The following is a 15,565-nucleotide window of genomic DNA, read 5'->3' as shown; positions in this document are numbered from 1 at the left end:
AAAATTCTTTACAATTAAAAGGAGGCTTAGAATATAAGAAGAAATGTTAGCGTTGAATTGGTCGTGTTTGTTGATCCACGTACGATTCTGAGGATTACGGGTTTAGATCTAGACATCTAAGCAATAGATTGTCTAATTCTCTAAAGTAGTTTTGCCAACACCTGGATTATACCTTCATTAGCGCGATTTAGATCTACGTAATGATAACTTAAGAGGTTTCACTTTACCGAACTGTGTGTGTGCTAGATCTACATGTTAACAGTGGTTCTGGAAATATTAGTGTTTCTGTGTGGTTTATTTATCGTGACACATTGAAGACAAAAAAAATTGGAAATGTTAAGGATTTATACACAGTAAGGTGGGTTACCTCTTCGCATAGACACTATATCTCTAGATCATATGATCGGTATGTGACTCTCTCATATCTAGACTAGACCTACAAATCGATATGTTCACTATGTATGAGACAGACTCTATCTAGATCTAGTACATGTCCAATGTATACGAAATGTCTACTCAAATGTCAGTAAAACCCAACAATCTACTCTATTATAGATCTATTAATTGTTTAGTACTGTACGAGACTATGATTATTTTTTTTTTAGACAATCTAGATCTAGTTAGTTCCTGTCCTCATATACTGCAATGACAGCTTGACTGTTTGAGATGTTCAGCACTCCCCCCCCCCCCGCCCCCACTTACACACATATACACCCAAAACAAAGTTTGACTAAAAGTTACCGAACTAGCTCTTACACAGATCTTTATAGACTATCCCAACCTGTGAATCTGTGTAGTTAAGTGCAGTGATGTTTGTTTCTGTGACCAAAGACTCTCTAAACGGGCAGTGTTTTAAAACTCATTAATTAATGGCTTGGTGCAAATGAAAAAAAATAGTCATGAAGCAAGGGGTGGGGGGGGGGGGGGGGAGGCCAAGTAACACACGTCTGGCAGTCGGGAAGATAAGACTGTAACAGAAGCCGTTCTATTTGCTTGTTTTTCAGCTCTGCCCGTTGTCGCGTCGCTAAAGGCAAAGTAAAGGGGAGAAGGGGGCGCTGTGTCTCAGGCGCCCCCCCCCCCCAAGTGTATGATGTAAGCGTCTGGGACTAAGCCAGTCCTTTTTTTTTTCCTTACTGTTTTATGTTTTTTTTTTTTTTAAGAAAGGGAAAAATGGGGGGGGGGGTATATCTTAAAGAGATAGAGGATGGTAGATGGAAGGCAAGGCTGACACAGTATATTTTTGAATAGAGCGGTATTAATTCGGAAGGTACATTTGTCACGTGAGTCTAATATCATATAGAGATACCAGGTAATGTACACAATAGGCCGCTATTTTCTTTCATTACCAACTTTAAAATTATTCATCAACCTTTTGCTTTTATTTTCTAATTAAAAATAGAGATGACTGACTTAATAATCTGGAATTCTAACCCAAGCCTGGGAATTGGTAAATATACATTATTTAAAAAAAAAAAAAAAACTTGTTGCCAAAAATATTTTCTGACTCTCGTGTACAGGTTTTTCCGTGGAACATTAAAAAATACATGTTTCATTTTTCAAATAAATAAGTGTCCCCACTAGCCTAACTTTAATTAGAGTCTCTCCGTTCGACAAAGACCCTACCATGATGCCCACGTTGATAGCGAGTGAAATGGCGAGCCCTAGCTGAAGATACCAGAGGACCTAACTAATTAATCACAAGCTTGAACAACCCAGTTCATTTCAATGGCAATTACTCCGGCCACCAGTATCACATCATTTCGCGCGCGGAAGAGAGAACCAAAAAGTTGTGTGTGAAAATATTGGAGAAGTGGGAATTTGAGATCGGAGCGCACGTTGACCACAACCGTCTGTGCCGAAGTAGAAGCGCCTCCGCCCCATAAACATTGGTGACTGTCCTGGTAACTCTTCAGGCCAGATGGTGACGTAATGGCCAGCCCCCCAATTACCCAAGACACACGCAGATGTTAGTCAAAGTGAGATCATGAGAACTGTATATTTACCGAAACTCAATTCTTTCTCATTTGTCCTGCCAAACAGCAGCTGACATTGGAGGAAGAGTTTCTCTTGGCTACAACCAGCTCTCTCTCTTGTATGTCCCAAACAGTATCTTAAAATCAACCTGAAATTCTTTTTCGCATTCACTTTATGCAACGCCTCAGTATCAAATTTGTAACGGATACCGCTGTCTCAATGAAGAGGTTTTGGCCAGTGTCAAAGAAGAGGTTTGACCAGTGGTCGTTATTTCCAGAGTCACGTCCGTGGCGTGATGCTTATGAACAAGTAGCTCTACGATGATCTCGACCAATTCCTCAATTCCTATAGAACATTTTCACTGGGCATTGTTTCAGTTATTATTAAAACTTCAACTAAGAATGATCCATTGAAACTATTTAGTAGACATATGGTGGACATTCACACACAAAGTAGATGGGTCTTAATATTTAGTATGTTAGGATCACACGAACTGTTCAAGCAGCTTCAATACCTGTACAATACCTATATTATTTACACAGTAAAGATAGTTTAAGTGGAGTAAGCTAACAATTCTTTTTTTATATAATCTTATGTAATACAAACGTTACTTCAAAAAAGATGATTGCGTCCAACGCGACATGCATCTAGTCATGCATGTTAACCAATGAGATGTAGATTCTCTAGGATAGTGTGGTCTAAGTATTAGTTATTACTATCGCTAACATAAAACCTTTTTTACAAAGCTTAGGTAAAAAGTCAGTACACGTTATTTCTCCCACACCCAATCTTGGATTAAGCTGAAATTTAGTACTATTTTCTTTTACCTGACAACACAAGAATCAATATTAAAAGAATAACCAATTAGTTAATTGACTATAGGCAATAATTATTTTGTTTTGAATCTGAACAAGGGAAATAAACTGTACTTGAAAGATGTAGTGGTATAAGTTAAATTAGTCCCCTTGAGGACTCTTGAGCCCTGAGTTAACAATTTTTTAGTGTATTTTAAAAAAAACGGTCATGTAAACATTCACAAAGATACGCACTTCTTCCCTCCCCTTTTCATAATTGGTCCAGACAAGTGATAAGATCGTAGTGCATTGAGAAAGCCAAAAGCTAAACAAAAACATTTGGTAAAGATATCTCTAATCGCACAGATTTATTATGTCTTGGTCAATTACACATACAAGTACACTTCATATAAGTTTTTTTTTTTAAATGTTTTTCTTGTTTTTGTATGTTACTGTTACGTTTACCGTTACATTTGAAAACTGTGTACACGAGAGTAACTTATGAAATCGTTTAAATGACTTGTTATTCATTAATTTGTCGACCAACTAAAAAAACATCTTATATTTTATAAGAAACTTAAAAAAACAAATGTACCTGAAGATCCATATTACCGTAATAAAATATTTTTGACTCACAAGTTTTTTTTGTTGTTGTTGTTTTTTTGGAACCAGAAAATTAATTTTATTTTGTTATTTTTTTCCTCCCAAAATGTCTGATTTTTTGTACGCTAAATGATTTATTGTTTGTTATAAACACTACTACTCTTATGGTAGTTAAGACAGTGTTCATTACCAAATCCATTACACAGTTTTCTTTATATTAATTTATATATAAATATAGTCTTTGATATAATCCTTACGCTAAATTCTTAGATTTTACTCTAGTTATCTTTCAATTGCTGCTGAATCGATCATAGTCCTTTCATTTTCTCAAATGCTCATAGCTAGGATTCAATCACTTTCATGAAACGTTTTTGTGGGGCGGGAGGGGGTGGGAGGCTATATGGAAGCAAAGTTTTCCTTTCCGCCTTTTCTAAAGCAATTTTTTTTTAAAAAAAAAAAAGGTGATCGAGTCTGAATTTGAAAAGTCTATTTGTTAGTGTCAAAATTTTAGCGAAAGACATAGATTCTCTACACAAGACGTTATCTCCCCTTAGCTTAGTATATTTTCTATATAAAATCAAAATGATGACTAATTATTTTTTGTTTTTTTTTTTATTGATTCATGTGTTGTCATCGAGCATGATCTTATATGCACAATTTTATGAAGATTGGATAAGAAGAATTTGCTAAAAAAAATCCATTGCGAAAATCCAAACATACAAGAAAGATACCGGTACAGCGTTGTAATGTACAAGAACAAATTTAATCCAAACGGTAGAACTATTGAATTCACTTGATCTGACCAGATTGCTAATTAACACACCGACGCTTCATTCATTCCGAGCATTTTTTTTTTATTATTCAAGCTTGTAAACGTTTCATATTAGATTGTAAAATACTAGCAGTCGCTGTATTTAAAACTCCTACACTGCCTGATTGTCCGGACTTGATTTTTTTTTTTTTGGAAAAGGGAAGGGGGGGGGGTGAGAAAATACTTTATTAAAGCAAGTAGGAAGTGACCACGTGGGTTGTGTCACAACGACTATGGTGTTCAACCGTGTAATGGTTTCATTTGTGTCACGTGCATCTTTGTAGTACGCCGGCTGGATCGATATCGTAACTGGGCCAGGAGAGAGAGTGAGAGAGACATTGGTGCTTGGGGGAAGGGGGAGGGGGGGAGAAAGAAAAAAAACATCAAGATGAAGGCGTGGTATTTTACTCATGTCTACAACTTGGAGCCAGGCGTGCGCTTCCCTCAGACCAGACTGACCAAACCAAAGTAGCACAGATATCGACATGACCATATAGGCTATATCCCACCGTTAATTATTAGCTAGACAGTTTCTAAAATAGAATTTAAAAGTGTGATAGGACGGAATGCCTCGTGGCAAATAATCTTGCAATGGCAGGGAGACCCATCCCCTCCTGAGCTAGATATCAAGTCCGGACTGGGTCGAGAGTCAAATCTTGAATACTTTCTATTCAGTCTGCCCGCCGTCTGGATTGAGCTAATGAAATTAGTGCCGGGCTTCAACAAGAATTAAAGTCCTGTGACCTTTGATGTTATCAGTTTGGTAGGTCACCTACTTAATTGTCAGACTGACCTAAATGATTCCACCAAGACAGGCCTAGACAATTAATGCGTTTATATCCGTGGCATTTTTTTTTTTTTCAAAACATGATTAGCAGTACAAATATTTTTGCCCTAACAATTTCTTGCGTGATTGCGAAGTATAATCCTTTTACACCATGCCGGAAATAAATCTTATTCAAACAGTGATGGGACTTTTCCTAAAATTTCTAAAGACTCGGAAAAATGTGTATTATGCTTGTTTGAGATGTTGCCATGCCATGAAAGCACAGTTCTAACATGTCCATACTGTTTGGGCCAGTTGAAAAGTTAAATTTAAGTGGGAAAAAAAGGCAGTCTTCAAGTGCTCCCTCTAAATGGGCTAAAAAATGGTCTTGCACGTATATTGCATGTATATTGTTATGTATGCGGTATAGCACAAGTAGTGTGCGTTTTTTGTTTTTTTTTGTCATTTTTTTCCTTTTTAATACACTATATATATATATATATATATATATATATATATATATATATATATATATATATATATAGAGAGAGAGAGAGAGAGAGAGAGAGAGATAGCTCTCCTCCTTCCTGATCGAAGATGAGCACATTTCTCATATCCTATGAACTCGAAGAAGTCCAATCCTCTGTAATACTCAATACAACTTAGTTATATAACTACATTCAATATAATATTTTCACAAATATTCAATGACTCTTCTTTGTGTGAACATTTCGTTGGTTCCCATCACTTAAAATGAAAGGGTTCCATGCAACATGAATACATTGCCATCTAGATCTTATTGGAAGACTGTGAAGTACATGGATTACTGTACCAACAGACTGACATGGAAGAGCTCTGGACCTGAGTTGCTACTAAAACAAAAGACAAACAGATTGCTGCTCGCTTACACGTTGAGCCTTCCAATCAAAACTTAAACCTACTCAAAGAAACAAAACATGTAGGATCAGTGTAATGGAGCTCACTCAAAGTTTGAAAACAAAACATGTAGGATCAGTGTAATGGAGCTCAATCAAAGTTTGAAAACAAAACATGTAGGATCAGTGTAATGGAGCTCACTCAAAGTTTGAAAACAAAACGTGTAGGATCAGTGTAATGGAGCTCACTCAAAGTTTGAAAACAAAACGTGTAGGATCAGTGTAATGGAGCTCACTCAAAGTTTGAAAAACAAAACATGTAGGATCAGTGTAATGGAGCTCACTCAAAGTTTGAAAAACAAAACATGTAGGATCAGTGTAATGAAGCTCACTCAAAGTTTGAAAAACAAAACATGTAGGATCAGTGTAATGGAGCTCATTCAAAGTTTGAAAACAAAACGTGTAGGATCAGTGTAATGGAGCTCACTCAAAGTTTGAAAACAAAACGTGTAGGATCAGTGTAATGGAGCTCACTCAAAGTTTGAAAAACAAAACATGTAGGATCAGTGTAATGGAGCTCAATCAAAGTTTGAAAACAAAACATGTAGGATCAGTGTAATGGAGCTCACTCAAAGTTTGAAAACAAAACATGTAGGATCAGTGTAATGGAGCTCACTCAAAGTTTGAAAAACAAAACGTGTAGGATCAGTGTAATGGAGCTCACTCAAAGTTTGAAAAACAAAACGTGTAGGATCAGTGTAATGGAGCTCACTCAAAGTTTGAAAAACAAAACGTGTAGGATCAGTGTAATGGAGCTCACTCAAAGTTTGAAAAACAAAACGTGTAGGATCAGTGTAATGGAGCTCACTCAAAGTTTGAAAAACAAAATGGGATCCAATGTAAAAACAAAAAACTGGTGATAATACGTGTTAGTCCTAAACAAATAAGAGGCAAACAGCCGACGACACTCGGAGAAAATGAGAGGAGAAAAGAAAAAAAGAGACTGGTCAGCCATTCTGAGAAATTAGGTCATCTAAGTGTACTATGGACCATTTCTATAGGACTAGCCGTTTGTAAAGGAACTCTTTTCTTACTGACTTGTACAAAGAACTTTAATTAAGAGCTAAAAATAGAAATACAAAGTTGTCTTCGGGTCGGGTGATATATTAAACATAGTGGCTAAGAGTTTGTTCAGACTATCACACTAATGTCTTGTAACATGATCATCAAGATTCTCGAATGGTCAGCCATTTAGAGAAATGCCGACCTAGCTCCGCCCCACCTTCCTCTACTGAGAGCTACATACTATTCACAAGGCACTGAAAAAAGGCTGTGAAGTAAGACAGAACTACTGATTAAAAACTGGATAGATTGGTGTAGTAAAGTAGGTCTACTCTCAACATCTTTCAAGACAGCGCCAGTTTCAATATTCAGTACAAAACTTTACAGAACGTTTACTGTTTACTACATCTATTCTACATTTCTGTGTCTACTTTATGGAACTGCCATTGACATAGATATATACAGAGACTGGCCAATAAGACCATTTTTAATCGTTCTCATGATCAATCCATAGAGGAAAACACAAGGGACGTTAAGGATTCTGCGACATCGCTCCTAACACTACAAGTTTAAAGACTGAATTCAACACAATTCCTTGTCTCGGTTAAAACTTATGTACAATCGTTAATTTTTTAATGACTTTTGGAGAAAGCATAAGATAATTATGTCGCTTCTAATTTTTAGATCTAGATTTGAGTGGAAAGCTTATAGGAATGTGATGAACAGTGCGATCAAACGTTAAGTGTCGCCAGGTGCAAATCAAACGCTACAAGGGCTGATTTTTTAACAATGGTATAGATTTAGCAGAAACCCTTTTTTTTTAAGGCTATATCTGAAAAAAAACAAAAAAAACTTCTCTTTCCGAAGTTTAGAAAATAAGCCTTTTCCAGTTTTTCTTTCCCCCTCTCTCTCATCTATCTGCATTATATATGTATAAGAAACGATCCACCATTACAAGTTAAAATAAATTTATTGCGAATTAAAATAATTCCAATCATCAAGCACCAATCATGAAAAGATTGAACACAGACTTTTACCACACAACATAATTTAATTTGCACACATCATTCACACTAGTAGATCTTGAAACGTATAGACTGATATTTTTGGACCTTAAAATCAGCTCGTCTTGTTCGATTCTAGGCTGAATCCTATTTCATTGCCTTCCATATATATCCATGTGCAGAAGTTTGGAAGAGATCGGAATTTGGAAAGAGGAAAAAAAAATGTGAAGTGTTAGTGCAAAAGTGAAAAGGTTTGAGAGCACACAAGTGGCGTGTGTGTGTGTGTGTGTGGAGAGACATCAAGAAGGAAACTGAGCCGTGTTTTTATGTTGTTTTAACATGACCGCTGGCACAAGTAAGAAAGTGTTGCAATTAAGTGGCATTAAAAGGGCCGATCAAAGAACCACGTGGGATTAATTAATGGTGTTAATAAAACTGTAGATCTTTTGAGGGGTATGCATATTACGGCGCATATGTTAATGACTTAGAAAGTAAAACAACTTTTTTTTTTCTCACTTTGTATGGCTGTGTGTAAATTAGAAAATAATTAAACAAACTGCAATCTAAACATTCCCTATCCAGTTGATGCAAAGCTCATTTATTTCTGTTTTAACGAGGCTGTAGCAGAAAAAAAAATGACCTAAAACTTTAACTTTCCTCAACTTATGTACAAAACCACAATCTTAAATGACATTCTCCTGCCCCTACCCAAAACTTAATATTTACCGGTACTAAATGTATTGATGCAGTGGCCTACACAGAATATTATCTCACAGACCAGCAGGCTTTAACAATCATCCCGATATGGTACAGCTCATTGCATTGTGTTCATCATACTGAAGTAGACATGGTCTCTCTAGAATACCCATCAATAATAATTCACTGTTCTGTAGTTTTATCTATGTCCAGTTTAAAAGTAGCCTAACGAATTCTAACATGTTAGCTAAGGCTGAGTTGTGTAGTCATTTCAGTATGTTTTTTATTTAAGTATAGAAAGTGGACTACACCAATATAAGTTAATTATTAACACACGCACACAGTAGTCCTTTTATACAAAAAAAATGCGTCAGTGAAACATTTTTAAGAAGCTTTTAATGCAAAAAATATAAAAATATTCTTTTACAAAATATTTTGAATTTGCATTATTTTTCTTGTTTAAAGATTTTTTAAAAATGTGTATTTAAGCACGGGGAGACATAAGTTTCACTTCGCCGTGTCCAGTCAAGGCTCTGGGTTAGTTTGGTTTTTACAACGTCCTTATGAGTGGTAGCTGGCATTGTGCTGGCCTCATGAGATTCTCGTTAACATCTGCACCACCAGGGGCCCGAGAAATGGGGATTAAAACTAAAAATAGTCAGAAGATGAAATGTATAGCCGACTGCCTTCAAACATCAATAATTTATTTAAAAAAAAAACTTGATTGAACTTTAAGCGCAACTTCTTAAAACTTGTTTCTCGCCACCATTTTGTCTTGGCTCTCAAAAGGAACTCCCATTTCCACCAACTGGCATGTTCACTAAGTTATGAAATGGTTCTCATTGTATCAACCGCCATATTCCTGTCACACGGGGAGACAGTATTGTTAGTGGCCTACAAAGCCAAGTCTAGGGCGTTGGTGTCCTGCTAAAGCAGGTCGCACCGTCTGTGTTTTGGGTGGTTGCTAGGGGCGACGGCACGATGGGTGTTCACGGTAGAAAGGACGCGTGGCGACAAGAACGAAGAGTATGCTCCGATGACATAAGCCCATCCAGCACTTTGAAAGGATCAGATATATATTCTTACATAGAAGTAGCCAGACGTCTCCATACATATCCCATCTATACAATCTGTGGACAGTGTAGACAATGGACCTATGAGCAATCATTATCCTATCAAATAAAACATACTAAGCAAGTCTATAGCTATTCGCACAGAACTGACATATCGTATGCTATGTAGTCTATGCTTCTTTGATCTGGAACTTACTGGATTAGACACACACAAAAAACTTACTCTACCTAAACGTATGTATGACATTTTCAGTGTGGATGAGGGACGCGTGCACAAATTTCCTCCCATTTAACTGAAACTATACGCTCACTTCAATTGACTGCACCGTGTTATTTGTCCTTTGATGCGTCCAAGTCTTGAGTTAAACCCAAAGCTTAATACTGGTTGCCCAGATAGCCGCGACTCCAGCGTTTTCGCTATGAGTAGGTACTTTACATCAAGGGCGGATAACTGCGAGTGGTAAAAGGTTGAGATTGTTATATCGAATGTGATACGCTCCGAGCCGATGCACGTGCAGCAGATCTGTTACAGTCAAACCCAAAGTTATTTTGTCACGCAGTCGAACTTATATTCACTCTTGTCTTCATACTAGACCGCCTTTTCGTTTGGTTTCTTGAAATAAAACCATAAAGTATTTTGTAACAAAGTATTTTGTAATTGTTTCATCAACTCTTACACCTAAACTAAGTCATGCATTTTAAGTTAATAATCACGTTTGTAAATCATTACGTACATATGGAATTCTGAAAACCCAAAATATGTGATGGAGTGTTCAAAGTCTGGTCTGCGGATTAAATAAGTTAAAAAAAACTATAATTAATATTAATAATAACTAAGTTTTTTTCAAACGCTTTGAAGTTCATTTGTGTTTATTGTTTCTCAGTGTTTATGTGGATAAGTGACAGGATCAGGTTTATATAGTGTATGACAGCAACTATTGAAACAAATCAATCCACTAGATACAGTCAATTCAATATCACTCAATAATAGTAGACCAGCATCTCGACAGAATAGGAAGTACACAATGAAAACATCATTTTAAAATAAGAAAAATATTTTTAAAATACTTTAAAAAAAAAAAAGCCAATAATAAATGTAATTGCATCAACTAGTTTGGAGAAAGAAGGGGTTATGTGGGTAATGGTTACCTTGATAGCTTTTTAAATGTATTTTATAGCCCCTTAAATGTATTTTATTTTTTAAAAAGTTGAATTTGAACTCCGAAGACTCAAGCCTCCTTAAGCCATTACACGAACAACTGTGCCAGCGAAGTGCTTATGAAAATAAAATGTTTCATAGCTATCTATTGTTAATTTCAAACTTTTAGCGAAGTGCTTATGAAAATAAAATGTTTCATAGCTATCTATTGTTAATTTCAAACTTTTAAACTTTAAGGGGACTAATTCTATTTACACTATCATATCAGTCAAGTACAATTTCTTTCCTTTGTTCAATACCTAACAAAATAATTATCAATAATGAATCATATAATTGTTGTTTTTAGTTGTTTGTTTTGTTTTTATTCTTGTTTTGTCAGCTACAAGAAATACTTGTGCAAAGTTTCAACTTGACCCGAGAATGGATGTGGAAGAAATAAAGTGCTCAAACTTTTGACCAGACAAACAGATTGAAAGATGAGAGTGAGCTGATATAAGCTTTGTAAAAAGTATATCATCTTTTCTCACTGGAGAGTAGTTTGACTTTATATGTTATATGTTTTCGACAATTTCTACTGCATGTGTGGGGGAGGAGAGGTAGAAGCATCTATAATCGACAATAAGACTATGCTTGTGACAATTGATGTTCGTTTCTGTAATTTATCTAGAACCTAGAGGCATGTGAAAATAGGAACTTGACTCTTCTATTTGCGAAACTCCGGATAGGGATTAAGTGGCTATAGCTGTGCATTTGCAAGTATCTGAGGTTTGATATGTTCATTTCACAAAAAAACTATTTTATAGAAGAGGCTGATTGATCAGTGGAAACATTAAAGTGACAATATGTTTACGTCTGTTTGTAGCTGCTTAATACAGGACTGCGAGCTGAGCATATAATAAAATCTAACCTCACCTCCAGAGTTCAACCTCTTAAATCTGTATTTTACTTGGGAGAATGTCCCAGCATGAAATGTTGATGCACTGTTTAAAAAAAAGGAAAAAATAACTACACATTTTGTAACCAAATAATAAGAGTAAAGTACACAAAATACAAAGCAAACAAAAAGCTCATTCACATAATATTCTATGGTCTCAATATATTTGGGATGGGTGCAGTGCAAGATTTTTGTAGATTCCTATTCTCTGACGTTTTCGTCTCCCACTCATCACTTTGTCAGCGTTTTATTCCCTGAAGATCTCTTTGTGTGTTGTAGCCAATCTCAAACTAACTGGCGCAAGTGTCTGTATGAAATGCCTACTCCTGTCTCTACCACTTTTTGACTCGGGCAAGCAAACACTGTCTCAGATGGACCTGGCGGTCGCGACCAGGGAATAAAACAAAACAAAACCTGGCGTTAGTGCACTAGAGAGACTGCTGACCCCTGGCCTGTCCAGGAGAGAATCAAAATGAACATTTCATGACTAGACAGATTCTTGAAACATTCTTAAGAAATGTTTTCAAATCACTGCTTCTTCCTTAGGCGCCATAGGATTCTTAAAGGATGTCGCACAGACAATAAACTGTTATTGGCAATTCTATTGCTGCACTACTCACATTCATCTTCAGACTTGAAGACAAGCCTTATTTTTTTTTTTTATTAACAAATAGTCGAGGTAGTCACTTCAGTCAAAGTACATCTAGTATAGTCTTTTACAATGACATGTAAGGGAATGCGAGCCTTGGTAACACTTTAACTTGAGTTTCTCGGATCAAACATTTAGCCTAGAATTATACATGTATCCTATTACACAATAGATGACCTATAGACTTCACAATAATGTTAGTAATGATAGCAACAAAATGGGTTTAATCTTATTGTTAAAACAAGATAATTTATATCAACCGTGTGAATGAAACTCTTATCTTTATGCATCACTAATCTTTCAGTGTTAAAAAAAATTGAAGTAGTTTTTTTTTTTTTTGTAAATTGGTTTAGAATTGCTGCGTAGACTATACATTTACAATGATCTAGCGTCGGTTGTGTCAAAAGACAATGCGTTGAATACTATACATTGTATTGAAGCCTAGCATGAAACTGTACTGTACATAAAAAAAACAACTAAATGCAGGTCTATAGATATTAAGAACATGTACTTTCACTATGGTATAAGAAACAATAATGTGGCTAACAATAATGTACAGCAACAGACAAAACAAAACTTCACTACAATCACTATGTGAGTAAGTTTTGTCTATCTACGGTATTTCTTATGCTCTCCTCCTTTGGTCCTCGAAACTCTTCAGTACTGGCTCTTATTATCCCAACATTTATCTCTGTGTTGAGTATAACCCTTCTTAAATCTTCTATAGCCATGAGGAGGTCAATGAGACAACACTGCTGACATCACGATACCAGGGCCGGACTTAAGCTTAGGCTAAGCGGCCGCCTAGTGCCTCCTATTTTGAGAAGAAAAAAAAGGGAAACTTTGATCAGATCTCAGGCTCAGTAGAGCACCATGACTCTAATCCGTCTCTAGTACGGTAAATTACGATATATGAATTTGTGATTTGTCGATTTAGACATATGCAGGTTTTTAATAAAATTCGTATTTTTTAAGCCGTTTTTTTTTCTTTTTTAATTTCCTTTCGGGCCACCAAATTCACTTCGCCTAGGGCCTCTAATTATTAAAGTCCGGAACTGGCGCTACCCTTAGCTGCCCTCTTCTCATGGATTCTGCCAATCTCACCGGACAGTTCATATATCTAGATCTACATTCAGCACCATTCTGTGCCAGCTACAACACCGACAGCAAGACAACATTGAGACACTTGCCCTGAACATTTACAATTTGAGAACACCACAGGTGGTTGGGGGCGGGTGCACTAACACAAAAATATCAGAACCCTTCGTGGTTCACTGCTTCCATTAAACAACTCCTGCAGCTTCATTAGCATCCCCATCGTCTTCTGATGAAGTATTATGTGTTGGAACCTCTCTAGACTCAACTCTAAGGTCCCAAAGAAAAAAAAATCAGATTTTAAAGAGACCGTTTCGAGAGTTGTTAGTATTGTAAGTAAGGCAGTCCAACAATGAGAAGGAAAAAGGGAAGGGGGGGGAGGAAATAGACATCACATGAAAAACTATTGGCACAAAGAGAAGCGGCCGCGAAACCCAATGGAAAAAAAAAGTGTGTGTGAACTATTGATTGGATGTGTGTGTAAGAGTGAGTGGGGGGAATGGTTGGAGGGGGAGGGCCCGTGAAAAGAAAACTGAAAAAGTCAATGACCCAGTTTAAAAATAGACTGCAGTCTGCTTACGTAGTGCTAGTTGCAAGCAATTGGAGGTTGAGACTGGGGAAGGGGGGGGGGGTTAAGAAGGAATCCTGTTCAAGTGGTTATGTATTCACAATGCCCTAAGACCTGAGTGTGTCTCCCGATATCGACTTGCTGTTTTAGACTGTCGAGGGTTAAATCATTTGGTTAATGAAATAAGATGTCGAATCAATCACATGTATAGGGCACAACCAAGTTTGTTTTTGAAACTGCTTATTTCTTCTAAACACACACAATTAATGGCATTTTCCTAACACAATCAGATCTAAATCAAACCAGATGTACTTACAGGTTTACAACAAAATAAAGGTAATATTGCGCACTGAACCACTGGTACACATTCTAAAAGTCTCTTGCATCTAAACATTGAAATTAGCATTGATGGATAATTTATTTTTGATCGGGGCTTTAAATGGTACAATACATTTACCAAAATTAAATTGCTTTGTCACCAGGTCTATCTATTTCATCCTTAAACCATGTCACTGTCTATCACTGGCCAATACCTGAGTATTTAGAGAAACCAGAGGTGACAGTTTCACTTTTTAAAATATCTCTTTTTTTTTAAACTAAGGTGTTTTAGACTGTGGTCAACAAGGTGATATCAGAGTCCATCACTGGCTTTTTCACCAACGGTAGAGCAACAAGAAGAGCATAGGTGTAAACCCCTTGCGAAGTTGAAGATACAATGTAAAGACATATATCTAGATCTAGTTCTTGTAAGAAATATAGGCAACATTGAACGTTCAAAGCTGGTCCATTTTGCCTTCGTACAGACGACTGCGTTTTTAAGACTTGAAGCGGGAAGTTTATTATCGTTAAGCCAGAAGAATCAACATTAGTTTTTAGCATTGGTGTACTAATCAAAAAGATACATCTGTGGTTTTTATTTATTACAAAGATTAGTTTGGAAAGACAATACATTCCACTTTGTAAAGATAGATAATACTAATAAGTCAAAACACACAAATAAGATACAAGTCTGTCCCTTTGATTTGGTCAATGAATTTGAATGCCACGTGCTATAGTGGTGTGTATACGCTGACCAACAGTACCGCTTCTCGTCATTTGGCTTGGATGTCATCATCTGTCCCTTGACTTTAGTCCTAGGGGTGCTGTGACAGTTCGCGTAACCAAATCCCTCCTTTTAACCAGGTCAAAGGCTTGAATTGTTCTTTCCTTGGATAAAACTCTACGTTAAGAAAGTACCACCAGAGTTCACTCACTATCGTTCGACATGTTCTATTGTAAGTTTCTGACCATTGTGAAGCCATCCATCCAATGTTACACTTGTTCTCGAACAGTTTTAGCCAACAAGTTTTGTTTTCAATTATCTTATACATCTACATGCCTTCATCTATCTGTCTTGTAATGCTGGACAACTGCTGACCACAAACAATAATTATATAAGGAAAGAGGCGGTAGACTAGAAAAAGTCTACATTAAACATCCTTATGGGGAAACAAGGAGAATCA

The 15,565-nt window shown here is 36.5% G+C and overlaps 2 long non-coding RNA genes across 14 annotated transcripts in view; one reads left to right on the top strand and one right to left on the bottom strand.

Moving 5' to 3' along the window:
- The window catches only part of LOC106073337 (uncharacterized), an 84,598-nt gene that overhangs the window by 50,887 nt on the left and 18,146 nt on the right, over positions 1-15,565 (bottom strand). For 3 of the 4 annotated variants that reach the window (XR_008774800.1, XR_008774799.1, XR_008774797.1), the window contains exon 3: positions 11,730-11,797. The exons of the other annotated variant lie outside the window; for it this stretch is intronic. This is a non-coding gene — a long non-coding RNA (uncharacterized LOC106073337). The remainder of the gene's footprint in view (positions 1-11,729; positions 11,798-15,565) is intronic. 4 annotated transcript variants of the gene reach the window in all.
- Positions 1-15,565, top strand: part of LOC106073339 (uncharacterized) — a 314,185-nt gene that overhangs the window by 287,710 nt on the left and 10,910 nt on the right. The window lies entirely within an intron of this gene.

The sequence above is a fragment of the Biomphalaria glabrata genome, chromosome 14 (assembly GCF_947242115.1).
Source record: "Biomphalaria glabrata chromosome 14, xgBioGlab47.1, whole genome shotgun sequence".
In the NCBI taxonomy this organism is placed as follows: Eukaryota; Metazoa; Mollusca; class Gastropoda; family Planorbidae; genus Biomphalaria; species Biomphalaria glabrata.
Note: the sequence above shows the minus strand (reverse complement) of the source record. Positions and strands in the feature narration are given on the sequence as shown.